Source organism: Larus michahellis, chromosome 2 (assembly GCF_964199755.1).
Source record: "Larus michahellis chromosome 2, bLarMic1.1, whole genome shotgun sequence".
In the NCBI taxonomy this organism is placed as follows: Eukaryota; Metazoa; Chordata; class Aves; order Charadriiformes; family Laridae; genus Larus; species Larus michahellis.
In genome coordinates this window covers 85,508,161-85,536,045 of record NC_133897.1, presented here as the reverse complement: position 1 = coordinate 85,536,045, position 27,885 = coordinate 85,508,161, and the positions used below count along the sequence as shown (strand labels likewise).

The 27,885-nt window shown below is 38.6% G+C and overlaps 1 protein-coding gene across 2 annotated transcripts in view; it reads right to left on the bottom strand.

The window, feature by feature from the left end:
• CDH12 (cadherin 12) overlaps positions 1-27,885 on the bottom strand; it is a 574,263-nt gene that overhangs the window by 207,223 nt on the left and 339,155 nt on the right. For both annotated transcript variants that reach the window (XM_074576152.1, XM_074576153.1), the window contains one exon: positions 22,981-23,125. The gene's annotated coding sequence lies outside the window, so the exon portion shown is untranslated. The remainder of the gene's footprint in view (positions 1-22,980; positions 23,126-27,885) is intronic.

Sequence of the window (27,885 nt, the reverse complement as noted above, 5' to 3'; positions counted from 1 at the left end):
TCTTATATATTTATTTATTCCAAATGTACTGTTCCACCAAAATCATAACAAGCGAGATGAGAAAGAGACGTAGAGTACTGAAGTATGTTTTTCATACTGGTAAAGACTGAATGTTTTTTAAGGCAAACAACGTACTGCATCACTGATTTCTTCATGTGAAGATAATTTATGTAAGTCAATATTGGGATTCACATTAAAGCTTAAACACAAGTAATAAGAGAAATTCCTCTGAGATATCTGTTTGGACTAACTTGTTTAAAAGTGTGCAGGGTGTGGACAGAGAAGAGAACAATTGAATAGTGGAGTTAAGGATTTACATTCTAGATGATACTTGGTGAATTGTTAGCACATTATTATTATTACAGTTGTTTTCCACAAGTTACAAAGGTATTAAAACAAAAGATTGTTAAAGGAGTTTTCTAAGTGAATCATATTTTACTGCTACCTAAATTCATGTAATATTTATAAGATAAGAACTTATTTGCACGAGTCTGAGGGACAAACAAGCTGTTTTGTGTAGTTACTAAAACAACTCCATAGCTTATCTTAACTGGGGATAAAGAACTCAAATTGTCAAATCTTAACAAACTGATCCCAGTTGGACCTCGCGTTACATATTTTGGAAGTTAAATAAACTCTATGTCTGATAATCCCCAAACAAAATCTATGCACAAATGAATTAATCTCACGATCTCAGAATAATTTCTAATATGGTTTTAGTCCCTTCCCAAGGCCAATCTTTGGTCCAGATGTAATTCAGCATACCTGCGAAACATCCCAGCAACTTTCCCAAGCTAGAAGTGTAGTATCCAAGATTTATACTTTTGTATGCAAGCTGTATCTTAAAATTGTATCTATTTACATAGTACCTCTGGACTCAATGAGAGGAATCTCATCATGTTTAGTTCTCTGGACAATTAAAACAGAGCTCCAATAAAACATAACAAGATTAAACTTCTTTGGAGTGAAAAGCTCACTGCCAGCAACTACCCCTAAATTAAATAACCTAGTCTTTCTAGTACTTCAGTAATTCACAGGGAGGGACTCCATCATCTTTTAGTTGAGTTATTGGAGGATTTAGCACTACTGAAAGGTAAAAACTAAGTTTGTATCCTGTTCTGCAGAAATAGAGGCAGAGAAAAACAACCAAAAGAACTTTCAATGTTTACTGACCACACGTGTAATCACAGACCTATTGCACAGAAAATTCTACACACAGAACTGTGTGTTTTCTTGCCAGTGCGCTCCTGTATTATGCAGAACGGTTGAGAGAGAGAGATGTCACTAAAACTCCCTTCCCCAGCATTGTATATTTGGTACAGAATAAATCTAAAGTATGGTGCTCTATTGTAGAGGGGGCAATTTGAATGGAATTCAATCAATTGCTACCAAAAAAAAAATATATTTTTTTTCCTTTTTGAACAAGCTGGTTTGGATTGTGCTCTATTGCATCGAATACAATCAAAGTATTTTTCCTTTTTACACCTTTAGAAAGTTACTGTCAAGAAGGTCTTCATCTGGTCAGTAAATTATTTTTTCTAAATCCTTAAGAGTCTTTTCAGGGTGCATTCACTTTTTTGTGAATATGTATCGTAGCAAAGACTTTTAAAATATTTTTACAAAAATACACTTAGGTAATAATCCATGGAATTTTACTTATAGCCTTATTTCCATTTTTTTTACTTACACTACTCTGTAAATGATTTAGGGTTGTGACCACCCCTCTGTACTTTAATTTAGCCATACATACATAAAAATTTTTAAGACAATAAAAGTAGAACAGTTACCTGATGAAAATAAAAATAATACTTAAAAAATTCAATCAAAAAAGTGAAAAAAAGGTAGTTTGGTTACAATCCAAATGTAGAGATATATCTTAAAATTAACAAGCAATCCAAGAGCGGAAACTTAATGAGAAAAGAACTATTTACTGAGCAGAAAACATTCAACAACAAAAAAGTTCATAAACATTGCAGCCTCTCCACAGAGAATTCGCATCAGGGCAAAACTAACGATTATATTTTTGTAAATTCTGTGAAGAGACTTACTCCTTTCCCACCAATTTCTATAAATGCCTTAATCACCATGGCTTAAGTAGATCAATGAAATATTCTCACACATGGGAAGAATCCACTGAGCAGCTCTCATACTTGATACAAAGGAAACGTCCCACACAACTAAATAACTATCTATCTATCTATCTATCTATCTATCTATCTATCCATCCATCCATCCATCCATCCATCCTTCCATTTATCCATCTATCTATCTGCCTGCCTGTCTATCACCATTTGAAAAACTTTATCTGTACTTGTAAACTAAGTTAAAATTAAGGACTTGGACTTCAGAAAGCTGGAAGCGCCTCTAAAAAATCAATGTCTAATGAAGTTTAAAGCAGGCAGGAGAGCCTGGGAAAGACTTCGGCGTCATAGAGCCGCTATCACATGGCACAGAGACACAACAGCACCTGATGATGCTAATGGAAAAAGAGAGGTTAAAACCTTCTGAGTTCTGGATCCTTTTCTACTCTCTCCAGAAACCTATTACTGAGTAACTAATAGGCCCCTCAAAAATCACAGACATATGAATTCATGCGCCCGGTGTACAGTGAAAAATCACAATTGTTCACACAACTTAGAAATGCAACTGGGTACATAAATTTGCAATGGTCTTAAGTAAACTGAGTCAAATTCAGTCAGACTGGCAAACAATAACTGTTTGAATTCTTAGCCAAAATTTTGCCTTGATATTTTGCATATTCATCTTTTCCAGCAGCTCCTTTCTATAGCAAATAATGTAAAATACCAACTTTGGTCATTTCTGTCTTCAATTTTACATCTATTTTACACAGGTTTATTTCTTTATAACTGTTGTGGAAAAAAAAAAAGGACAAAATCAGCAAATAAAGAAGCACTGATGCGAAGAGGTATTTAGTTCCCAGACCAGCTGTTCTCAGGGTACCCAGCCCCCTGAGCTGTAAGACAGGGATAGAGGGCAGAATGAAACCCCCAAAATCCAAGGGGAAATGGTTAGCAATCTCCTAAACCACTTAGGCACATACAATTCTATGGGGCTGGATAGGATCCACCCAAGGGTACTGAGGGAGCTGGCGAAAGTGCTCACCAAGTCGATTTCCATCATTTATCAGTAGTCCTGGCCAACCAGGGAGGTCTCAGTTGACTGGAGGTTAGGAAATGTGGCGCCCATCTACAGGAAGGGCCACAAGGAGGATCTGTGGAACTACAGGCCTGTCAGTCAGACCTCAGTGCCAGGGAAGGACACCGAGCAGATCATCTTGAGTGTTATCACACAACAGGACAAACCGGTGATCAGACCCAGTCATCATGGGTTTTTGAAAGGCAGGTCCTGCTTGACTAACCTGATCTCCTTCTATGACAAGGTGATCCGCTTAGTTGATGAGGGAAAGGCTGTGCATGTTGCTTATGTGGACTTTAATAAAGCTTTTGACAGCATTTCCTACAGCATTCTCCTGGAGAAACCGCCTGCTCATGGCTTGGACGGGCATACTGTTAGCTGTGTAAAAAACTGGCTGGATGGCAGGCCCAAAGTGTTCTAGTGAATTCAGTTGGTGGCAGTCACAAGTGGTGTTCCCCAGCGGTCAGTATTGGGGACAGTTCTCTTTATTGTCTTTATCAACGATCTGGATGAGGGGAGTGAGTACACTCTCAGTAAGTTTGCAGACGATAGCAAGTCGGGTGGAAATGTTGATCTGCTTGAGGGTAGAAAGGGTCTACAGACGGATCTGGACAGGCTGGAAAAATGGGAAAAGGCCCACTGGAGATTTAACAAGCCCAAGAGCTGTGTCCTCCACTTGGGTCACAATCCCATGCAACGGTACAGGCTTGGGGAAGAGTGGCTGGAAAGCTGCCTGGCGGAAAAGGACCTGGGGCTGTCAGGTGATAGCTCTCTGAATATGAGCTGGCAATGTGCACAGGGGGCCAAGAAGGCAAATAGCATCCTGACTTGTGTCAGAAATAGTCTGGCTAGCAGGACTAGGGAAGTGATCGTCCCCCTGTACTCGGCACTGGTGAGGCCCCACCTCTCTGCAGTTTTGGGGCCCTCAGTACAAGAAAGACACTGAGGTGCTGCAGTGTGTCCAAAGAAGGGCAATGAGGAGCAGCTGAGGGAACAGGTTTTCTTTAGCCTGGAGAAAAGGAGGCTGAGGGGAGACCTCATCAGTCTCTACAACTCCCTGAAAGGAGGTTGTAAAGAAATGGGTGTCAATCTCTTCTCCCAAGGTACAAGTGATAGGATGAGAGGAAATGGCCTCAAGTTGCACCAGGGGAAGTTTAGATTGGATATTAGGAAAAAAATTCTTCACTGCAAGGGTTATCAAGCACACAAATAGGCTGCCCATGGAAGTGGTGGAATCACCATCCCTGGAGGTATTTAACAGATATGTAGACGTGGTGCTTAGGGACATAGTTTAGTGGTGGAATTGGGAGAGTGTGGCGGTGTGCTCTTCCCTTTTCATCCCCCCCGGCTCCGGCTCAAGCCATGGCCATCAGCAGGAGTTGTTATGAGTTGCACTTGAACTGTGGGAGATGGCTGGCAACATAACCAAAACACTGTCTGGAGTAGGAACCTAGGTATCTTTCACTACTCTCTTAAAATTGAAGTTATTCACTCCGCCCGCGACAGAGTGTCAGGTCTACAGTTGGACTTGATGACCTTTCCAACCTAAATGATTCTATGATTTCCTGTGGCTTCAGTTCTTGTTGCCTAACAGATGACAGACAATATCAGAGTTCTGCTACTCATTTTCACCAGTTTTGAAAAAAATCTGTTCATGAGTCTCAATTCTATAGCTTTTGCCATGATAGTTTAATGTTTTTTAAACCCTGAAATGTAAATTAAAAATAAAAAAAAAAGAAACTCAGAGTAAATATTTCAGGCAAACTGAAATTAATTAATTGTTGGTCTTTTTTATGAATGCTTTCATTCAACATTTTGTCTACCTGATTATATTTTGTTCCTTGATATAAATCTTTGTTTGGACACAATACCTTGAACAATAATAATTTTAAGATTATGTTACAGAGTTGATGATCTGCAGACAATCCATAGATATTCAAAAGCTCACAAAACTATTTGTAATTGGAAAAATCTTTTTGTTGGTTAGTTGTGTCGACTTATTGCAGAAAGCCCTGTATTTTGTGAATTTTCTTGCGTGCTTCAAAGAAGAAAAATGAAGTCTCATTTAGGGTACATACATAAATGTTCCTTTTCTTACAAGCTCATGGATTTTGTCTTACTTTGGAAAGGCATGGATATGTTCTTGACTAGCTCTATTATGCTGCGTGACTTCTATACAAATTTTTTTTTCCAAATTCAGGAATCAGAAAGTCAAAGAGAAAATTCTGAAACATTTGTCCAGCCTAAAAACTTGGCTTCTATTCAGAGTTGGTCTCAGAGACCCTGCTTGGACTCCAAATGCTTAACATTGTCTTCAGGGAGAGGCAGCAGCGCCGTCCATACTTTTCACAGTAGCACATACTCTCTTGACATCTCAGTTATCCTGCCTTTCCCATTTTGAGATACCTCTAACAGAAACTCCCTGATAACTAAGTTCCTGAATTACCAATCTTAAAGGCACTTGGAAGAAATGATATGACATTTCTCATGCAGGACAAACTTTTCTTTCCTTTCTAGTCTCTGTTTCAGATAAAGCGTTCCAAAACTGCATGAGCAATTGGTACAACCAATTTCAGAAACAGAGTCTTAATTTTGTCTCTCAACTTTTTGCTTATGAAAACATGTAATTCTCCAAACAAATTTTGCGATGTGGGTCTGATCCTTCTTCTGCACCACTGAGATCATGTGGGAAGCTGATTAAGACATCCAGCTTATCATGGTGCAGCCGACATGCCTGAGGGACAGGATGCCATCCAGGGGTACCTGGACAAGTTCAAGAAGTGGGCCTGCGTGAAACTCATGAGGTTCAACAACGCCAAGTGCAAGGTCCTGCACATGGGTTGGGGAAAGCCCCTGTATCAGTACAGGCTGGGGGATGAAGGGATTGGGAGCAGCCCTGTCAAGGACGACTTCAGTGTACTGGTGGATGAAAAACTGGACATGAGCTGACAATGTGCGCTTGCAGCCCAGAAAGCCATCACTGGGACTTGAATTCGTCCTAAATACACAGAAGAAAATCTGGCTGTTGTGTAGTTCTTATGTTCACTTTACAATCCAAACAACCCTTATGAGCATGGGCAAGTTAGAACTAGCAATAGGAATTCTCTGTTATTTATTCTGAAGTTAAAGTTACTCTAAGCAAGTAGAAGGAGAATCTAGAAACTGAAGAGATACTATGAATAATGAGGACTTCTATTAATAATAACACAGAGAAAGTTATGGCCAGCTATTACCACAAGCAAGGTCTCAAATAATGAAATCAAATCAAGCTATTAAACGTAGTGCATATATAGTAGTGCAGGTAGGAGGAAAAATCCTGACTTCACACATAGAAAGCTATAGGATTATAAAAAGAACCATCAGCATCCTTCGTACTATGTTCAGAAAAACTGATCTCCTTGATTTTTGTACCGGCAAGAATAGTACCTGCTTCCTCATGTCTTCTGGAATATAATGTGTCTCGGAGAGAATAAGCATCAAAATTTTCTTCCCCTGCGAAACTAAACTGATGCTATCTCATGTCTGATTTGCTCCTGTCCTGAAGGAGACTGGAGAAAATTCATCTTACCAAAGCAAAACTCCAAAGAGAATCTTTGCTGGAGTATGTCACACCAGGGTGACTGGTCTGTGTCGTCTTCACCATAGCCTACTGGGTAAATCACTACCTGACCTCTACTCTAAGTCTTCTGTTCACCTTCTATATTTTAATACAAGTTACATAAAAATTACACGGCTACCGAACTTTAGAGCAGGACACTATAAAATCAGTTCCTTCTTTGTGATCACACATTGTAGACGTGGAAGTTAATTGACATAAAAGAGTCTACGCTGATAAACATAGCAGCATATTGCTCTGCCATGGTTAGCATAATTTTGTTTTTCCCTGGAAAATGATATTTTACATTAAAAGCTTCACGCTGTCTTTAACAGCCTATGCTTTCTGCATCAGTGTCCTGACGACTCAAGGTTATTAGTGGAAAAATTCAACTACAGAGCAATACATGAAGACAATTTTCATGAACAAAGAGCACATACGGCCTCCTGATACCTTTACATTTTCAAGAATCCAGAGCTGTTTTGTTATGATGTTTTTTGCTTCAAAGGAGTGATTGTGACATCGATGAACGTAATATTAAGTGAGATGCTCTCAAGATATACTACAAAGACAGCTCCTCCTGTGTTCTTAGGACTTGGTTCTGTTTTCTTTCCCTTTTGAAAAACAGGGTATCGGATCTTGACCCAGTACCATTGAAATCAATATGACAGACGTTTCACTGGATCAAGATCTGATATTCTTTTTCTTTCAGTATAACGTAAAATCGAATAGTTACTTTAAAGTTGTCCAAGTAAACGTGTCATTGACCTCAGTGTGAATAGCTTTTAGTGATGAGATATAAACAGCAACATGTACCTAACATATACCTACAGTAACATATGCCTAGGTCACACAGCTAGGCATATAACCTTTTCTAGTTTCTTTCATTTGAAAGACAATAGCAATTCAACCTTAAGCAGCAGCAAATGCCAGTGTGATTCTATCAGACAGATACTGCCAGTACCTGTTCTTATGGAAACTAACAACATTCTGGAATAACTTCACTGAAGTCACTTGATTTAGTTGGTAAGTTTAAGGCATGATATACTGTATTCGCTTGAGAGAAGAGTTTCATGCTGCGTGCAGCTTCAACATGCATTTTCAAACTGCAACTGCTAACGTGACCTAGGTGGTCTTCATAGAGAAATTCTTGGAAGAAATTACAACTTAAACATAACAGAGTAAAATGATGAGAGAGCAATCATTTTGGGTTTGGAACAAATGATTTAAAAAAATACCATATTACTTACATGAGGTAGTCAGATTAAATGTTCCGTCTACTCTGTTTTACCTCATTAGTTTTAGGTGAACATCAGGCTTTTATTTCAAAGAAAAGTGTAAAATAGTTGATACACATTGACCATAAGGTGTTTCATTTTTGAGACAAGCTGTAACTTCGCATAATTTTAACCCACACAGGTAAAGTCACAGGAAGTGGTACAGGCAGGGGGTGAGATAAAGAGTTAGTTTAGCTTGTTTTACACGCAGCTGAGGCTTTACCGTTGTGGCTTGTAGGATGGAAGAGCAGCAAAGGAAACATCTCCCTTTGTGATCAGAGGAGCACAGTTTTGCTCCTTTGAGGCCCTGAGATAGCTTCAAAAAAGATGAACTAGTCTTTCAGACACTCTATAGCCAGTCATCTGCATGATTATGGACTAAGCATTTTAAAAATTTGTTCTTATCATAGGCAAATGTCAAGTTATCTTCCAAAATAATCATTGCTACTCACCTTAATTGCGTTGCCTGCATTAGCAAAGGACAGGATGGGAATTGAACAAAAAATGGTATTATTGATACTACTAATTGCCTGAATACTTCTGCTATTTTTAAAGGTACCTGCAGACCCAATAAATGAGAATCAGTTATCAGACATAACTCATAATCATCATTCTAACATCACAGCTTCCACTCTCCTTTAATTCCATGCAGTCAAGCGAGTTAAACAAAAGAAAGGGGAAGTATTTCCTTTACTTACTGATAGACTGAAATATTTCCTTTCAAAATCATTCATAACGAGCCCCTAGTAAAGATCTGTAGCCTGATCCTCTGGCGTTCAGTCACTGTTTGCCTTTACGGGGTGACAGTGAGCACCGTTTCTCAGGTGCTGTTTCCCTGGGTTCAGGAGTCCATTTTGACCCCCAAAGCATTAACCCAGCCAGCTCGCACTTCTTCCCGTACTGTCATGTAAGATGTACTCTATACAAAATAAGGAACATCGACCTTGAAAGGAAAGGGGGGAGGGGGAATAATAAATCCTGCAACCAAACCCATTCAACAGCCCAGACCAAGATCTAAGCTCTGTCAAAATGATTTCTTATTCCATTTTACTGAAGCAGTGCCATGCTTTATCACTTCTGAGTTCACGCCTTACAGCTGAGGCAGCCCACTTGAAATGGTAAGTTGTTTAGTTAAAGAATACACGTGCTATTCACATTGTCAGTACGATTTAAAAGGAAAGAACATTTTACAGGTGAAATACAGCTGCAACTGCGACAGGATGCTGAAATCCAAAACACTAAAGCGCGTATAACTAATTGCTGCATGTCTCACTGTGCCCCTTCTCTTCCCCGTTTACAGACATACTGTAGTCAGACTCACGACACCGGTGGAGGCGGCAGCTTTAGATCTTCCAGCAGCTTCTGCTGAGTTCTCACAAACATCAGTAAAATTGGTCAGGTAACCTTAGCTAAACTTAATGTACCACTACTGTCTGTATCATTACATCACCGCACACGCATTTATACACAAACTGCAGTATAATGTGGAGAAATACTGGATTTGCCTTGCGAGTATGAAATGTGCAGATGTTGACACACCTGAATAAATCGTAACTGCAAAGAAGTGCTTTCATAGTCGTCAAAGTCCTCAGTTTACACTTCATTACACCTGCCCAGAAGCAGTTGTGTTTATTTATAGATATTTTTACAGAGGTGGGCTGAGTCGCTTAGCTTCTTCTGTCCGGTCCGGGTGCTGCTTTAATAGGATAGATCAAGTATTGCCATACAGGCTTACACATATTTTTTTAAAAGCCAAAAGCTCTATATTAAAGTGCAAACCATACCTAAAAAGGGCTATTTGCTCAAACAGCAAGGAAATCAAAGGCTTTCTTCCTGTAATTTACAAATAAGGAAACGTGGATCCAGAATGCTAGAAGTGCCTCCTAACTCTGTTTAATTTTATTTTAATGTAATTGAAAAGTCTTGTGAAGGCAATGTTGAAAATTGAGCTCATTTCCTATTACACTGCAGTACAGTACAAAACTCTATGCATTTCATGTAAATTAACAACATTATCAGACTACAATGAATCTAAGCACTCCTCCATCTGTACTTTGTGAAATGTGAATAAATAAAAACTTGAAAGTAATGCAAATGAAGTCACTGACAAAAGATCCATAAAATTCAGAACTAGGTCAAAAGTGAATGCATTAGTGTTCAATATAATTCCATCTTAGGTTTTAATGTTCACCTTCTTCTTTTGTTCTTTCTGCCAATTGATTATCTTTCAGTAAAGTTTACACATTACCATTAAATGTTAATAATGCATAAATATTAAACAGACCATTGTAAAGTTAGCAACACTATTAATATCCTCAATCTCTGTTGGCGATACTAGAAATTACCAAGATCAGAATCAGTAGTAAGAATCATAAAAATCCTGTCTTTCATTCTATGATAGCAATAAACAGTGGGCAAGGTACCGCTGATATTTAATACAGCCATCTCTCCCCACAGAACTGTAGAGAATGGGGAAACTGGTGTTAGGAAAGAAAAGCCAACACTTTTTAAATAAGACGTTTCTCTTAATATTTCACTGTTTTCTATCCTTTTGTCTGCGTGTGTGTATATATATATATACACTGTTTGTATATACTTATAAAATGCTGTAACCACCTTAAGACATGGCATATTCTGAATGGCTTAGTAATATTTTGTTCTCTTGTTTGCTCAAGAAAAACGCACCTAAATCAGCCCTCTGCGGCACTGACAGGCAGAAATGTCACTGCCAGATTCCCCACTGCAGATCCCTGTCAGGCAGGGCATTGTTAGAGAAAGCAGGCAAAGATTTGAATGTGCATAGTTGCTCTAGATTCCAGTCCCACTAGGTGACAACAGCTAGCTGAAGTATACATGTGCAATAAGCTTTACACTCCCCCAAGTGCGCTAAATCATTGTGTTGGCTCAAATTCATTTTTTAAGAGCTTTGTTGACTTCACAGCTGGTGCGTTGACACTTTCCATCACTCCACCACTTGGCAACAGATGCCTCTTACTTATGCACAGATGCTGAGTACCCACCCAACCCTAACATTAGCCTTGTGTTTTGAACTAATTGGGCCAACACAGTTGTAATTAAGATTTGAATAATTAGAAAACTAACATGATTACTTTCACAATTAATCCTTATATTGTACCATTCAGTTCTCTTTTGGACTATCCTGCATAGCTCTCATTTATTTGGGTCCTGTAAATGCATCAGCCTTCTAAACAGTGGAATAAAAACATATTTTGCAGATAATATTAATGACTTTTTAAGGGGCTGGTTTCACTCTGATTTTAAAGAGTTATAATGTACGACTGGATTGGTATTTCCTTTCATTCCATTTGCACATTATGTGCACCCCTTTACAACAACCATAGAGGAAGAAAAACCGTGCACAAGAATGAACAAAGATTTTTTTTCTTTGTTCAGTAGTGAAAAACAGTAAGTGAATATACGTGGATCTCGTGCAATATAAAAGATCTTTAAGATGAGCTGATCGGACACATCCTGTTTTACTCCTTTGACTTCTCATCTGTTTTAAAATGATGGGTGCTGGGGAATAACTGTTAAACAAAGGATTATAATTGAGGAGAAATTAAAAGTCTCTTTTAAGTAGAGAGTCTGTCCTGGGGAAATGGCAACTGTAGTACTGGCAAAGAATAGCAGACAGTCCGATTTTAGAGAGGACATAATTAAGAGAAGAAATAGTAGGAAATAACCACTTAAAAACTGAATGTCATTAGGAAATGTCCATTCAAAGCATGAGGAATGTATTGCTTTCATCATCCAAAGTATGTAAGGATTGGATGAATATGTAAACAACTAATGCTTTGGGTATTAAACTAATTTTAAACAATGCTCGAGATTTACCTGCCAGTAACAATCAAAACTAAGGGGTTCATGTATGCATATGCTCTCAGAAACGCTACTTTTTTTTTCCTCAGATGCATTTACTAACATATACACACAATAGGAACTCACTTATCTGCCAGTAAAAATCATCACTGGTTAAATTTTCATTATTTGGCATTAGAGAGACCGAGAACAATAGAGAACTATTATAGCTGTACAGGAATATTAGTAAGAAGCCCAATTTAGAAAATGTACATTCTGTTTATAGAACGTAAAAGCTAAACCTTTTTTTCTTTGACATTCTAGTTAATCTACCCAGTTCTTGGCACAGGGCAGGAAGCCTGGTATTTTTGAGTTAAAGAGATCTCTCTTAGAAGTAAGAATATTGTTTCATATGATATATTTAACAAAGAGGCAGCTGTAATCTCAATTGTGTGTTAAAAAAAAAAGAAAAAATTAAATACATATTATGTGCAATTGTAATAAAGTGCGTCCAATTATGAAGAAGAGGGGGAGTTTGTTGCAGATAGACTCTTCAACTAAAGATTTATGTTTGTTAGTCTCCTCCAGGTGTTTAAACCGTATTATTTGCACAGATATCGAAACTTGCTTTAAAGGGCATTTCAGGAACATATGTATCAGGGAAAGCAAAGAAACAGGAACAGGGAAGAAGTGGTTCACAAAGAGGTTCAAAGGAGAATAGTAAGTGTTAAATGGCAGCAGGCAGTAGCAGCTCAGCCTCCCCTGAGACAGCAGCAGTTCAGTTCCCCTGAGGCAGGAGAATGAGAAAAGGCTGTAATTACTGGCTGACGCTGTTAGTGAAAATAAATATACCGCTTCCATATTCAAGAAGAAATTCGGCCTCAATCCCTCTTCCATCACCAATTCCTTAATCCAAACTACAAATGCTTCTTCTTAGGGCTAGGATAATCCCTGGGGTTAATATCTGACATTAGGGCAATTTGTGATCACAAGCCAATCTCTTGTGAAAGTCTGAGTTAGGTGTTGTCAAGGCAGTAACTCATTATTTCCTTAGGCACAGAAAAGAGAACATGATGATAAGAGGCTGTGGAGGGAAACATGACTCCCAGAAAGCAGATATATTGGCCCACTACCTTTGGTATGATAAGTGGGGACAAAAATGAAAGAGGGAACCACTCTCTTGACCTTCATGTTGGACAGATGGAGCACTTCTCAAATGTTGGGAAGAGAAGCCTCTCTGTGGGCAACATGGTGGGGGAAGGAGACAAACCAACTTAAATATTATATGGCAAAGCAATATCAGCAGAGAACAGAAATCATTTCAGTACTGCTAAACTTCCAATTTGTCTGAGAGAAAAAGCTCGACAAGTGCTGATGGCATCACACAAGTAATCACATCCTCACCTAGTCTCAAATGGTCAGAGCTGCTGTACTGTCCAGCACGTGGCACTTACTTGGCTTAATGACCACTTAAAGGAGGAGCTTGGCCATTACTCAACATCCTGGCCGCTGAATGACACTTCAACACCAGACATAACAGTCAGTAGAAATCAAGATGTAATAGCTCTGAAACACTGGCTTTGTTTAGACAATCCATAAAACTTCAAAGATCTCGTGAGTGTTTATCAACCTACTTGCTCAGTTGATTTTCTAATTCTATCAGTCATATCCAGCGTCCCTCACAGCCATACCCTGATGCAGCTCCTGTTGAAGTCAGAGAAGGTTAAATTGATTCTTCATCTAGGTTTGACTGATCTCAATCCTTTTGTGCCCTTTCTGTAAAACAATTTTGCCCGTCACTTCTGTTGCTGTAGGTTTTTTTAACTGCGAGGCGATACACTGAGCAGACTCCACAACTTTCCATTGTGCGGTTGGTAAACGTGAAATCTATTTTAATGAAATTAAAGCCAGGTTATAGCTTTACTGCAGTAGGGCTGCTTTCACTATACCTTCCATAAAACATAGCGTATTGTCTCAAAGAGGATGAATACAATTACCTGATTATAAATCTCTTGTCAACAGTTATCAAATAACATTTGGTTTCACAGAGAGTTTGAGAATTTTCACGATTTTCAGAATAGCAAATTCCAATACACACGTTATTATGTTCCTATATAGAATTATAAAGTCATACTTCAAATGATTACTTAGAATTAGTTTCCCTTCCTGTGGCTGTGTTTTCCTTCAGTATCTCAGCTATACATTTTTAAAGAAAATAAGCATTAATGTTTTCATTTGTATTCCTAATTATTTTCAGAATAAAGATGTAACAATGTTTTAAACGTAATTACTGGGAAAAACCTTAATATTGGAAAAGCCAAATGCCTCATTAGATATTTGCAAAGAAACAGAAAACTACAACAATAATTTTGATTACTAATATTTTCCTTTTTGATGGAAGATATTCCTCTATTTCCTTGTATTGTGTTTTGCCTTATATCCTACTCACAACATTTATCTTGGTGTTATGGCACTCTCTGCCTTTTCAAATGTTTGCCTTGGGGGTACTGATGCTACTAAAGAACATTATATTTGGTAGATCTGCATTAAAAATCACTTATTTTTCCTGACAAGCTATTGAAAACCTTATGCCTTATGAATTGCACTTTAAAAAATATGTCTATGTATCCCATGAAAACTAGACTCGTCTGACCAAAGTTTGTTTCTTTGCAAGAAGCGCAATTTCTATGTGGGACATTATTGCTAAAGAGGCATGAAGGAAGCACTTTCCAATACAAATACTATTGTTTACTTTTACTGGGGCGGGGGAAAATAACCTATCAGAAAATCTAGAAGAATGACTCCTAAAATGGCTAGTTTCACTGTGGATATCAGTAATATCAGACCATTATTCTTCAAAAGTGAAATCTGAAAACAAGAAGGGCAGAAAAAACATAAAACACCAACAGATAAAACCTTCAGCACTTGCATGTTTTATAGTTTTAGGTGGCACAAGACCTCTAGTTCTGTTTCCTTAATTAATCATTTTTGCACAAGGCATACAGACACAAAGCCAGAGGCAGAGAGTCAAACAATGATACATGCTGAAGTATGCTTGGAAAGGATAACAAACTATTTCTCTACCGTGGTATCTGTCCAAAGAAATCCTAGAGAACAGCTGGTAGAAAGAGAAATGTGTGATGCGCCTAAATGTTGCATTCAAAATTTTTTAGGTAGATCTGTTTGTGTTTTGCCCGGTACAGCCTGCACGGATAGAAACAACGGAGTTAGGCTGCGTGGTAACCAGCTCCACCTGTTCTCTATCAAATAAGTACAATTATATCAAGTTAGATTTATGAAATCTCAGCTCTCAGTTAAAATCATCATCTGTCACTAGGTTATCTGAACAAGACGAACCCAGTTCTTACCTAGACTAGCCAGAAGACATGCATATGTTTAGAAATAGTTGTGAGGACTTCCATTCAAGAGAAAATTAAAACACAGCATCCTGCCATTTATACCTGAACTAGGCTTGTAAGCACAGAAAGGGCCATATAGTCACCAGGCAATGAGAAATGAATGGTAATTCTGGATGTTCAGCATCCCCCTTCCAGCTCCTCCACAGAACTGTAACAACATTTAGAAAGATGGTTAAGTGTGTGAGTTTTCTATTTAAAATATTCATGCTCATTGATCACAAATAGGGCAAAAAAATGTCATACAGTTATTACAGAAAAAGTGAGTTGATTAAAAAAGAGTGACCTTTAAAAAACATTTGCAAAAAATGCCCATTGTTTGTTGAAAGATAACGCCCCAGGGAGTTCCACGAAGAGACAAAAAAAAAAATCTAACCAAATAAAGAAACAAACCCACCCAGTTTAAATAACAAGCTAAGAGAAAAGTACTTCTACAGGAATATATTATTTTTTTTTTTTTTAACTTTACCTATCAAAACCGGCCAGATGCTTGCCCTGATGGCTCTGCTCCATTCTGCCATACACAGCATCTCCTCTACACTCAGCCTAGGATTACTCACATTCTTGGCTGCTGGAATTCAAATACGTCCTTGACTGATACATTTTGGCTCTCAGGGTGAAAGAGAGTGACGGGTAATTGCTATGTGCTACATCTGACGGGTAATTCTGAGTGGGACTGATGTCCATTGATGGACCTGAATTTAGTTGCTTACATGTTCTGTGCACCAGACAAAGGACGTTTCCATTCCAAATAATAATAAAAGAGGGGAGGTGGGGAAGAAGATGGGGCAACGCAAGGACAAATGCAGAAGAAAGTGATGGTGCCTGAAATTTCAATCAGATTATATGCAGTGAGGACCAAAAAATGGGATAGAAGTCTTTACATTGAATCACAAAACCATCAGAAGTGATACTCTTCAAAAAGCTTTTTAATTATGAAGTTCATTTGAGTGTTTTTCTTATCAGCACTTACTTTCTCAACATCACCTCTTAATCTCTGTATGTATTCTGACACATGCACTCTTTCAAGCAGCAGACAGGTATACCACATTTTATCTCTTTACTTATTTTGATGTATGTCGAGTAGCAGTTCAGAGGTAGAAGGGCCAAATTACCGAAATATCTCTTTCATAGAAAACCTGAGTCCCACTGTATAGGTGGTCAGATTAAAAAAACACTATTTAAAGATGAGAATACGAAACACAGCAGTATCCTGAGAGGACCGCTCATTACATAGTGATAGAAAAAAGGGAATCTTTATTGAAAGGCACAGGGCTTTTTTTTTTTTTCCTTCTACCAGTGTAAATCAGAACTTCCATAACATCTGTTTAGAGTTACAATGAGGTAAATCTACTATTTTACCCAGAAAAAGCACAAAAAGTGTTACTTGTGACAGGGAATGCAATGAATTTGTATTTCATTTACCATTTTCAAGAGATATAGTTAAATATTTAAAATTAGGGTAAACAAGTACCAAGATTATTATTAATATTTTAGGCATAAACAAAATACTGTTAAGAAGCAAAGATACAAGTTTCCTAAGTAGAAATGAAATGTATTTTCATTTTGTTGTATAATTAATACTCCATTTTAATGACTGAAATATTACTTGAAGAGGTTTTACAGAAAGCTTGTTGCAACTAAATTTGAGTGAATTCAGATTTGGCAGAATGGCTTCATCATCAAATCTGTAGCAAAAGTGTTGGGTAAAAGCCTGCTCAGACTGTTCAGGACAATGGAAATCTATTTCAGAAATACTAGGTTTTAGCTTTTCTTCATGCTACAAGTATTCTTAGAAAACTGCCATTACATTGTACTATCTGGTATATTTGTTCCATTTAACAGTATTGTTTTTATTTGCAGTCTTTTCTTAAATAGGAAAAATGAACCATGGGATGGAGCCTTTTCTTTTTTTTCCTTTTATATTGAACTAAATATAAAACAGATATATGAAAGTGTGTAACACGCACAGAGTCAGTATGCCTGAGGACAGAACGCCTCTCAGTAAATATACTTTGTGATCATCATATAGGCTTTTAAGAGAGTTGCTTTAACTGCCATCTCAAATCCATATACAGAAACACTGTATTATATATATATTTATATATGAAGGGTCCAAGGGCTCTGAAGAATATATGGGAGCATAAGGGAGCTCAGAACCTAGGTCACCAGTTCGAACCAAGCCCTGTGGGTAGTGGCTGAATTGCATAAACAAACAAAATCTTTGTGAAATTAATAAATGGTCCCAGACAACTGTTTAGCAAATGTGTTTCTGCATTTACAATTACGTTTAGCACTTGCTGGCAGCCTTCAGAGAGCAGCAGCTAAGAACCTACCTAATGCTTATAGACTCTAAATGACCTAGGTCAAAAAGCTGGATTTTGGGATCAGTGCTGGAGCATACTGTTCATCAAGAAAGGTCAAAAGTCTTGTCTGGTTTCTGGAAAAGGAGTGGGTTTGCATCTTATTTACCTTCACTGGAAAAAAAAATAAAATTGAATGTTTTTTTAACTAAGTCAGCCACAATTGTACTTTGTAAGTGTATTTGGTCTGCTGGACATAGTATTAATGCGGTCAGTGAGTAAATGCATGCATGAAAACAATAATAAATCCAATCTAAATTTGGAACCAAACCTCCTCATCCAAGTCATTTAACTGAGTATTTATCATCTGCTTTGGAGACTGTTCTGAATATATTGTACTCTAGAAGTTGAAGGACAACATAACTCTGGTACCTAAAAATACAACTTTTAAACTTCAGTGAGAGATAGCACTTTATCATGAGTTAGATGCTTAGACACTTCCTTATTTTGAATCTCAGACCTATATGTTTCTTATGAACGTCTTGGTAAAGGTTTCCAGTCTGAGCTGCGATTACAGGTTTGGGCCATTCAGCACACCACCACAGAGATGGACTTCAGCACCCACAGACCCCAAATCACACCTTGCTGGGACACAGGACTGTAAACATAGCTGACATTGTACATATGTCAACCAATGCAGTCATTGCCTTAAAAAATATTGACAGCTGAGACATCTGCAGGAGAAAGATGCCCCTCCATCCCCAGAACTGTTTGGTGCACATCAATTGTCTGATCTTTACAGGAAGACTCTTCACCCTCACAACTGAAGTGATATATTTGACAAACTGAACCACAGCTGCTCCTAAAGTAATTTGACCAAGTCTCATGATGCGGTATCTTAGCTCCCATCTGGTTGGGAGAAGAAGAAGCCTCTTTAAATGATCATCCGTTACAAAAATTAGCATTGTAAAACACGTCTTTGACTTCTGCTAAATACAAAGTCCAGTAATAAATACAGTGGTGTAGGTTTGAATTTTACTTTGATAGAGAAATTATCTACATGAAAGATTCCGTCCCCCCCAGACTACCAGGCTTGAAGGTTCAACAAGAAAGCAGACTGAAGCTTCCTCTCTCTCAAAACACAACAGAAGCTTCAAAGCTTTGCTACAAAATTATTGCCTCAACAAATACTCATCCAGTGACACATGCCAAGCTCAGTGCCTTCAATGAGCTACATCTCGGCAAAACAAGCAGACCTCAGTGAAAGTTTCTATCAATACAACGGAAGATAAGGTTTAAAACTCATTGTTTAATATGGCGCATTTATGACAAAAAGCAATAAAAAGAGAAGGCCGGAAAAAGTAGTAGCAAACACTACACTGGCCTCTAAATCAACTGATTATCACTCTGAGAAGTCACTCAGGAAGTGCAACTTTCATAGTGTCTTGAAAATAACAACCCCTGAAGATATGATGAAAATTTACATATTTGCCAACATATATATAAATATATACACTGCAATATAAGTTTCTTTTTAACTGAAAAGTATGCTTTTGCAAGAACAATGAGGTATCTGAGTTAAACCTGGTAGAGCTTTGTTTCCATGAACCAGTTAAGCGCACACGCTCTCTGCAGCGTAGACACAAACATAGACTCCAGTGCTGGAAAATGAAGAGTCTCTTATTGTGCTAGCTACTTACTGTACACTGAGATACAGCCCCTGACGCCAAGAGCGTACCGTCTAAAACAATTAAAAATACTGGGAACGGGGATAAAGAGATGGTAGACTGTTGGAGCAGCCTCACCATTCATGTGAGTACTGGAGTGTTTTCAGAGGGGTTTTCTGTTTCGATTAAAAAGAATAATTTACACAGGTGGACCAAGTGAGAAAAGCGATGTCCTCGCAGCATCAAAGGAAGGAAGAGAATGGATGTGAAACTGATGAAGCATTAAATTGTGGTAGGTGAAGAAAAGGAAAGGAAAGAAAGAGGGAGAACGCTAAGAGGAACAGAATGAAAAGAAGCACAAAGCATTAGGAAGACAAAGAAGCTATGTGAAGAGGAAGGTGCTAAACAGAGGTGCAAGAATAAGCATCCAAGAAACAGACTATGAAAATAACGGAAGGAGCAGGGATAACATGAGTCTAGTGGGATACAATGGTCTTCCCAGGAAAGCTGATGTTAGTTCTCCAATGCATGTTAATAACGTAGGGTTGAAAACCCTCCCTTTCTGGTAAAGCAAATTCCCATATATCCTTGAGAAAAGAAGATGGGGAAACTCATTAACCCCTGAAGCTTATTCTGTCTCACTCTCACCCTATCCTCTTGAAATGACACAATATATCTCTTTACATTGCATTATCGGGATTATTAACTATAGTCGTTAACAGTTGTTTTCTTTTTCATGTAACACTGTCACTGCTTTAGCAGGACTGTTCCTTGCTCTTCTATTGTTGGTTTTATGTCAGCTTTCAGAGAGCTCCCTTTGCTTTACCCTTTTCCAAAACTCACTTTAATAAATTTCCCTAAAAAGCTCCTAAGACATTAAAGAATTAGCATCAAACACTAATTTTCAATGGAGTTAGGCCAGATAGCAATCGTACTCCTCTGTCAGTAATAAGGAGATGTAGCTTGAGGCAAAAAAATTTAACACTGGCCTCATTCAAAGAACTTGAAACATCTGAAATAAAGCTGAACTCTGCATACAGCTATATAGTTAATACTATTTGATATGGCCTTAGATATGGCCTAAAAAAAAAAAAAAAAAAAGTCCAAGAGCAGGAACTAGGCTATACTGACATGCCTTCCACTGCCTTCCTGTGTAACCTGTGTTTCTATGTTTGCCAAGTCTGAAAAGCTTCAGTGAATCAGATGCCCCAAATTATTTGTTTAATGAGGAATGATATTTTCCATATTGCTGAGGTCACTTTTGGACCGTCACTATGTATAAAGAAGCCCACAATCCACCAATGGAACAGATGAGAAAATAATTATAGCTTTATTGTCTATTTCTATCAAAACATGAGAAAAACCAGCATTTCCTTGTGTTTGGTGAACTGTCGCCTTGCAATCTCTGAGGCTAGCATACCAGAAAGTAAGTGCTCTTCACTTAGAAGCAGACAGAACATCCCACCTTGTAAAATAATAATAGAGATGTAAGTGCATTTGTAAGACTTGTTTAGAAACCCACAGACACACTGCTATGAAAGCGTGATTTATTTATTTTTTACTTACAGCAACAGCGCTGTGAGACAAAAGGGGAACAGAGCCATCATGTCAAACAATGTTTGTAGTCAGTCCTTGTGAAAGCCTGGAACAGAAGTTCCTGCTATTTGTATGCAACCAGGATGTCTGCAACTGCATAGGAATTGTTTACACTAGAAATTTTTCCGTGCAACACATTAAGTTACTGTCTATCAATTTTTTCAATGAATGCTCTGGTGTGTATTAAGGAATACTAATTATGCTGAGAAACCTGTGATTATTCATGAAAGAAAAAAAGTGAAGACAGGTATAATGGCAGCTGATTTGTGCATTCAAATATTTCCACCTTGGTCAAGACTTGCATCTCTGGATGGAAGAAGCACAAAACTTTGCAAATGTCATATTAATGTAACATGAAAAAAGAAGTGAGCCATATGCTACACCAAAATGCGAATCAGTGCACCTAACTACTTCCAAAACCAACTTCCCTTCCAAGAAAACAGTGGACATATTGAGTTGCCATTATAAAAAACATTACTTTCAGAAATCATTTTCAAGAAGGAAAATATACTCGTAGATGGTTAAAACTGTCAGTATTCTTAGTACATTCCCCCAAAACCTCAGGTCATTTTCCCATATGCTTATGTTTTTGTGAGAAAGCGAACTTGGTTATTTCTCACTGAAAGAGCTAATGGAATAAGTAACAAACCTGCAGGTAACCAACATTCCCCTGAATCGTTCTTTTTCTTTTTTTTTTTTTTGGTGGGGGGAGAGGAACGGAGCGGGACAGGTGCTCAGGAGGTATTTGAGCATGAAAAAAAAATAAAATTTCCGTATGGAGTAGCTAAGCTTTTAATGCAAGATACAGTGCTATAAATTGTATTATCAACATTGGATGATAACCAACGATACAGATTTAATAAAAGCAAACAGTATTGGCTGAAAAAAGCAATGCAATTAATTCACACTTTTATAAACTGCCTAGGAGTTATATGCCTCTTTAAGGCAGCAAGATATGAAATCAGTTAACTTTCCATTGATACTTTCTCCCTATTATGACAGATTTTTAAACGCAATGTGTTACTTTCTGCGGGCAACAGAAAGAACATGGACATGTTTAACATAACGTATCTTAGTTTGAGCCCTTACGGTATTAAAAAGTTTGGGCTGTTTACTAGCTCCTTAATTATGCCCCCCAACACCACAACTGTTCAGGGTGGACTTGATGGAGGCTAGGAAATTTAGTGCACTTTTAGACATTTTAGGGCGGATACACCACAGGTACACCAGGTCATCTAACTCACTCCAGGCTGCGTAAGCATCCCAGACTTTTTCTTATTAGTCATTTAATCTTCAAGGCAGCCTCCCTCATCTACTTTTTTTTTTTTTTCTTTCCAGATAGAGATCTTCAATCATAGGTCTATTTCTTTTGATACGCCACGCTTTCTACCACCCCGTGAAAAACACGTCCTCTCCCTCTTCGCCCAAACGCTACTTCTCCCCCCAAGCAACTACCAATTTAATTTGCCGGCCGCTCGTACTGAACCGGCACCCCCGCTCCCCCCCGCTCCCCCGCAGCGCCGCTAATCCTGCGAAAGCGACCCCCCGGAGCCCGGCAGCCCCGAGCACAACATCAGGCACGCCAGGCACAGCCCTCGGCCTGACGGCAGCCGGGCCAACGGCACGCGTGTCCTCCACTCACGTTTCCAAAATAACCCCTTTCTGCCTCGTTGCGGGGCCACGGGAGCGGGAAGCCTCGCCTCTGCCAGCTGCCGCTTGCGAAGGAACGACGCTCCTGGATCGGAACGAAGTTTTACCGTAACGCACTTTGGCTCTCCAGCTGCTGCGCTTCCTCAGACACGCGCACCAAGCACAACGGGGGAAAGCGCGCTTGCCTCTCCTCCTCCCTGCACGCTGCTAACATGTTCGTTTGGGGGTGGTTGGGGTTTTTTTTGGTTGTTTCCTCCCCCCCCCCCAAGCTTCAGAGAGCCACCGAATCGGCAATGACCGCAGCCATTCACAAGAAGCTGGTTAAAACGTGACTCCCTGCAGAGAGGAGTTGCGGGCTGGGACGCTTGCCCCTGCCCCCCAGCCCTCTCCTGACCCCCGGCGCCGTCCCTTGCTGCAGTGCAGGCTCTGCCTTTGCTCCGCTTGAACTTCCAGTGCGGAAATTCGGCGTGGTGCAGCCAGCCAGATAAAAGCAGCACTTACCTTAATTGAAATCTTTTCTCTGGTAAAGCTGGAGCATCAGTCAAATCAACAGTGATTTGGGGGTAATCTAAGTTTCAATCAACACCCTCCGGGTAGCTGCATGCTGCTCTGCCTTTTTTTTCCTTGACGGGGAACTCTTCACTGTCTAAAGGGGAGAGAGAGAAAGATAAGCTGAAATCCTCAGAGGCTCCCAGGGAGTGAGAGAAGAGGCACCAAAGCAATGTTTCTTAACATGAGATTCTCAGCAAGCGTGCTCAGGTCTGGAAGATCGTGTAACTGCCGTGATAGGCTCCTGTCATGTCCCCTGAGCCGTGAGATGATCATTGACCTGATTAGCTCTGAACACTCCCTACATGCAGAGAAAGCACTGAGAGGATTGGTGGGTCGCAAGGGAATTGGGAAAGGCACCAGGGCCGCTTGGGAATCTTCATTCTTCCAGACTAATGGATGTGCTGCAGCTGAGGCTGTAATTTGTGAGGAGGTTGTGCACAATGTTAACCATCTGAGGACTTAAACAAATGTGCTTTTGCATGCTGTTTCTCAAGGTGCACCAGCATTCTAAGCAGGGAAGAGCTCAGTAATTAGAGCCTGATGTAGCCGTTTTTCGTAATACAAGGCTCGCTGTATGAGATGTTCTGTAAACTGAGAGATAAAGTGGATTCATACATTTGTCCCTGACCCTGGAGACAACAGCAGTTAATGGGCAGAATAAGTGAAATTAGCCTGGTGGGCTCATGTCAGCCCCCAGATGGCAATCAATCACCATGGAAAGAAAAAGAAAAGAACAACAAAACCCAAACAGACTAGAATTATTTAACAAGTGTATGTGGCAATTTAAATAAAACGCAGAGAAAAAATGTTAAATTAGTACGGAAAGGAGTCTTCAACATAGAGATAAGATCAGTACAAAGCACAACAATACAAGTTCTCTTCTATGCTTGCAGTAGAGGGGAAAAATCACGGAATGCATTTAAAGGACCTAATTTGCCTTTCATTTATACTGACACAAATAAATCTATTAAAGATGACAGTTTAAATTTAGATGGTAAAAAAAAAAAAAAAGCAGAGTGAAAGAAGAATGAGGTGTATTTGTTGCCTGTTTTTGGTTCTAGGGTATTACGGAAACTAGATTTTTATGTACCAAGTATTTAGGCTTATGTGGTCAAATAAGTTCAGTATGTCAACTTTAATGACTATCCTCATCTGCTGTTTTCCTGCTTCTTGGACAACAATTATGGCACTAGCCAGTTGACTCAATTTTGCATTCAGATTTATCCGTGGAAATACCAGTTTGTGACTAAGAGAGGAGTTCACAAAATAGCATATTTAGTAATGGTGGTCTGATGCACCAATATGAAATGGATAGGTTTGTTGGGGTTTTTTTGATAGCAGCTACAGAAGTTTTGGAACGTATAAAAGCAATGTTAGATCATAGGTAGTTACCATAAACTACTCTATAAATGCTGAAACAAATATAATCATAAACATCCACTGAAATTCTTAATCACGTTTATTTGAGTCTGGTTTTATCCATTTTCCAGGTAAATTCGTATAATTCTATTTTAGCAGGATAAGCAGTCAAGAAAGTAATTTTTAAGTTGTTAAGCAAATGGCAGAGGAAACAGATTACATATTTACTTCCTGAAGGCATTCACATCAGAAATCTTATTATTACAGAAAATACAGTATCATGTGACTTAGATCACTCAGAAGTAAGCAGAAAAGTTTGAATCTCCGATTTATTTAGCAAGACACAGAAGACAATGATTTCTCACCATAACTGCAGTCATCCTAACTGTAATGCCTGAGAAACCGGCAAAAAAACTAAGTGTCCCACGTTCCAACTACATAGTCAGTAGGAAGAGACCAGCTTTTCTATACATCTCCCTAACAGTGGTAGATACATAATTTTCATGGTCCTCCTCTGGAAATGCCTCTCTCTTCCCACTGATCAAAAGCTCCTTGCCCTGGTTTCATCTGGGAAAGAGTTAATTTTCTTTCTAGTGATTGCCGAAAGGAATGTCAACAATACCTATTGTTTTAGTTGTTGCCAAGTGTTGTTTATACTTTTCAAGGACTCTTTTCAGCTTCCCATAGAAGCTGAGAAGGAGCCTAGACAGAACATGTAACATTCCCAAACACAGACATCGTGTTCAGTGTATAAATGGGGTTTGGCTGGGGGAGGTGGGAATCCATGATCATTGCTCAGGATGGTGCTGATTCAGTGGGTGGCGAGAGTAACTTGTGTCATTATGATTACTATTATTATTGTTGTTGTTGTTGTTGTTTTCCTTTTCTGTTATTGTTTCTATTAAACTGCCTTTATCTCAACCCACGAGGGTTTTTTTCCTTTTCCTTTCCCTTTCCCCTTCTTTCCTCCCTTTTCTGTGAGTGGCTGCGTGGTCCTAGCTGCCGGCTGGGGTTAAACCGTGACACTCCATGTGCAAAATCTGGATAATAAGATTGGCAATATTCCATATTCAGACAGCAATTTTTTTTAGAACATCGGTTATCTTTTAATATGATTTACAGAATGCCCGTCACCCAGGGATTCCCGTTTCGCCTGGGACTAATGGTAACAAAATAATAATTAATCAAATAAGCAGGCTTTTACACACTTTAATGTGAAACATAAACACATTCTTGAGCTTGACTAAATGGGTTTCAGGTGTCGAGACTCAGGTGATTTGCTGCTACAACCCTCCCTGAAAAAGAGGTTGCTTTCCTTACCCAAAAATTTGTACCACAGAATGGGCAGCAAGTCATCCCAACGCTTATGATCTTATCCGTTCTGACACGGCACCCCTCATGAAACAGGTAATCCACAGACACGCACTGTATTATTTATTATTTCAAATACAATGAAAGAAATTAAATATGAAAAAGACCTTATTAAGACAATTTCTTTGCCATTCCTGAAAGCTTCCAGTTTCAGGTTTCATGCTGATTAGTTTAGTTGAGTCCTAACTCTCACCAGCCCTGGAATTTTCAACATTTCTCATAAATTACTGTTCCACAACCTAAGAGATCTCCGTGTCAGGAATGCTCTTCCTGTTACTAGCCCCTTTTCAAATCTCTTTCAGTAGTTTTATACTAAAAATTCCACTCTTATAATATAAATTGTAATCCTTCTCTCTTAGTGTTCTGATTGTCTTTTTAAGGTTTAAAAGTCAAAATTCATCAGAAGTTCATAGTACATAACTGAATTATTTTAATTGTTTCTTACCGCCAGTAAAAGTCTGAAAAAGAAAACAGCGGGTCCAGAAAAGGGACTGAAACATGAAGTGACAAAATTTGAAGCGACAACGTGATTTAAGTTTGTGCAGAAACAATTATGGCTTACTGTTGACTTAGACGACTGGGTAAGAAACTGACATTTTAAATTCAGCATTACCAAAAGGAAACAATAATTTGAGTCACTCATCAATCTTGCTGCAGTCTAAATAACGGAAGCGAAGTCAGTTGTCCTGGGTCCTATTCCCAGTCCTAAATATAATTTAAAATTTAGAATTCAGTTCCTCTCAGTCATCTACAGAGGTTGTTCAGAGCAAGGAGATCAGAAAAATAATGTGTCTTCAATAGGATATAGGAGAATCACTTACACAGATAAAAAAATTCCAAAATTCTAAGAAAAAAACCCTTCTCGGCTTATCATTCTTACACAAGGGAACAGTACATTAAATTAGTAAAAAACCTTTGGAATTCACTGCCACAAGCCATGACTGTAGCAAAGAATTAAAATATACACGTGTGAGAAAATTTTAAAATCACGACAGGATTTAAAATATATACACAAGAAAAGCTTCCTTGTTTCAGGACTGTTCCTCAATGAGAAATAAAAATATTACCTCATGGGCAAGACAAGATACTAATCATGGGAAAAAATCCTCTACCAATACCATTTAGTAGTAAAATTTAGAAGACCTTTACGGTATTATTGCGTAAACCATGGGTTTTTTTACTGTCAAAGGTCATTAGGTACTCATGCAAATTATTTAGTTGGCTTGGGGTTTATTTTAACAGATGAAATTTTTAAACGAGCTGTATTTCCCAAACTGGTCATTTGAGTAGACTGAATGCCAAAATAAATAATGAAAACTATACTACTGTTTTTTAAAATTCATGTAAAGATCTTCAGTTCAGAGACACGAACTACTGCAGCACAATACTTCACCATGCATGAGTGTAAATTCCATACAGAATAAAAGCCCATAGAAGAGCAGTGAGAAAAGGGACGGAATCACCTATATGCTAATATATTCACAACTTTTCTGCTGGCCCAGTTCACACGCACAGTTGGTTGCCGCAGCTCTGCTGACGCTCAGGAACTCAGTGAACGAGAAGTGAATCGTGTCTATACCCATAGCTTCAACCTACAGAATTGTTTTTTCTCCAGTTAAAAAGATCCTTTGCTATGAAAAAGATATATTGAGAGCGTCAATTTGGTCAGTAATTTCTTCTTTTTAATAAGTAATTAACAAAAAGAGGTACTGTCTGATTCATTTTGGCTGGAAAAATAGTAACTAGAAATCAGGTGTGGGAATACTCTGTGACAGCAGCAAAACCAGCAGAATAAAAGCCTTTATAGAAGAGACTGAGTAAAACCATCTTTAACCTTCACCTCTCCAGAGAAAAATATATAAATAATGAACCACTTAAACACATTAAAACAGCTCTGAAGAAAAAGAAAGCCATTTGAACCATTTGAAGTTTCACAACCAACAGATTTTCCGCATTTTGGCAAGCATTTTTCCCCGTGGCAGCCAGGGACAACCAGATTAGGTAACTCGCAGTAGTACCTGACAATTGCCACGCATTTTAGCACTGAAATTTTACTCACATCCTCATTAATTTCAAAAGCACAAGCTGAGCAGATTCAATTCTCATCTGGCTTACATCAGCATT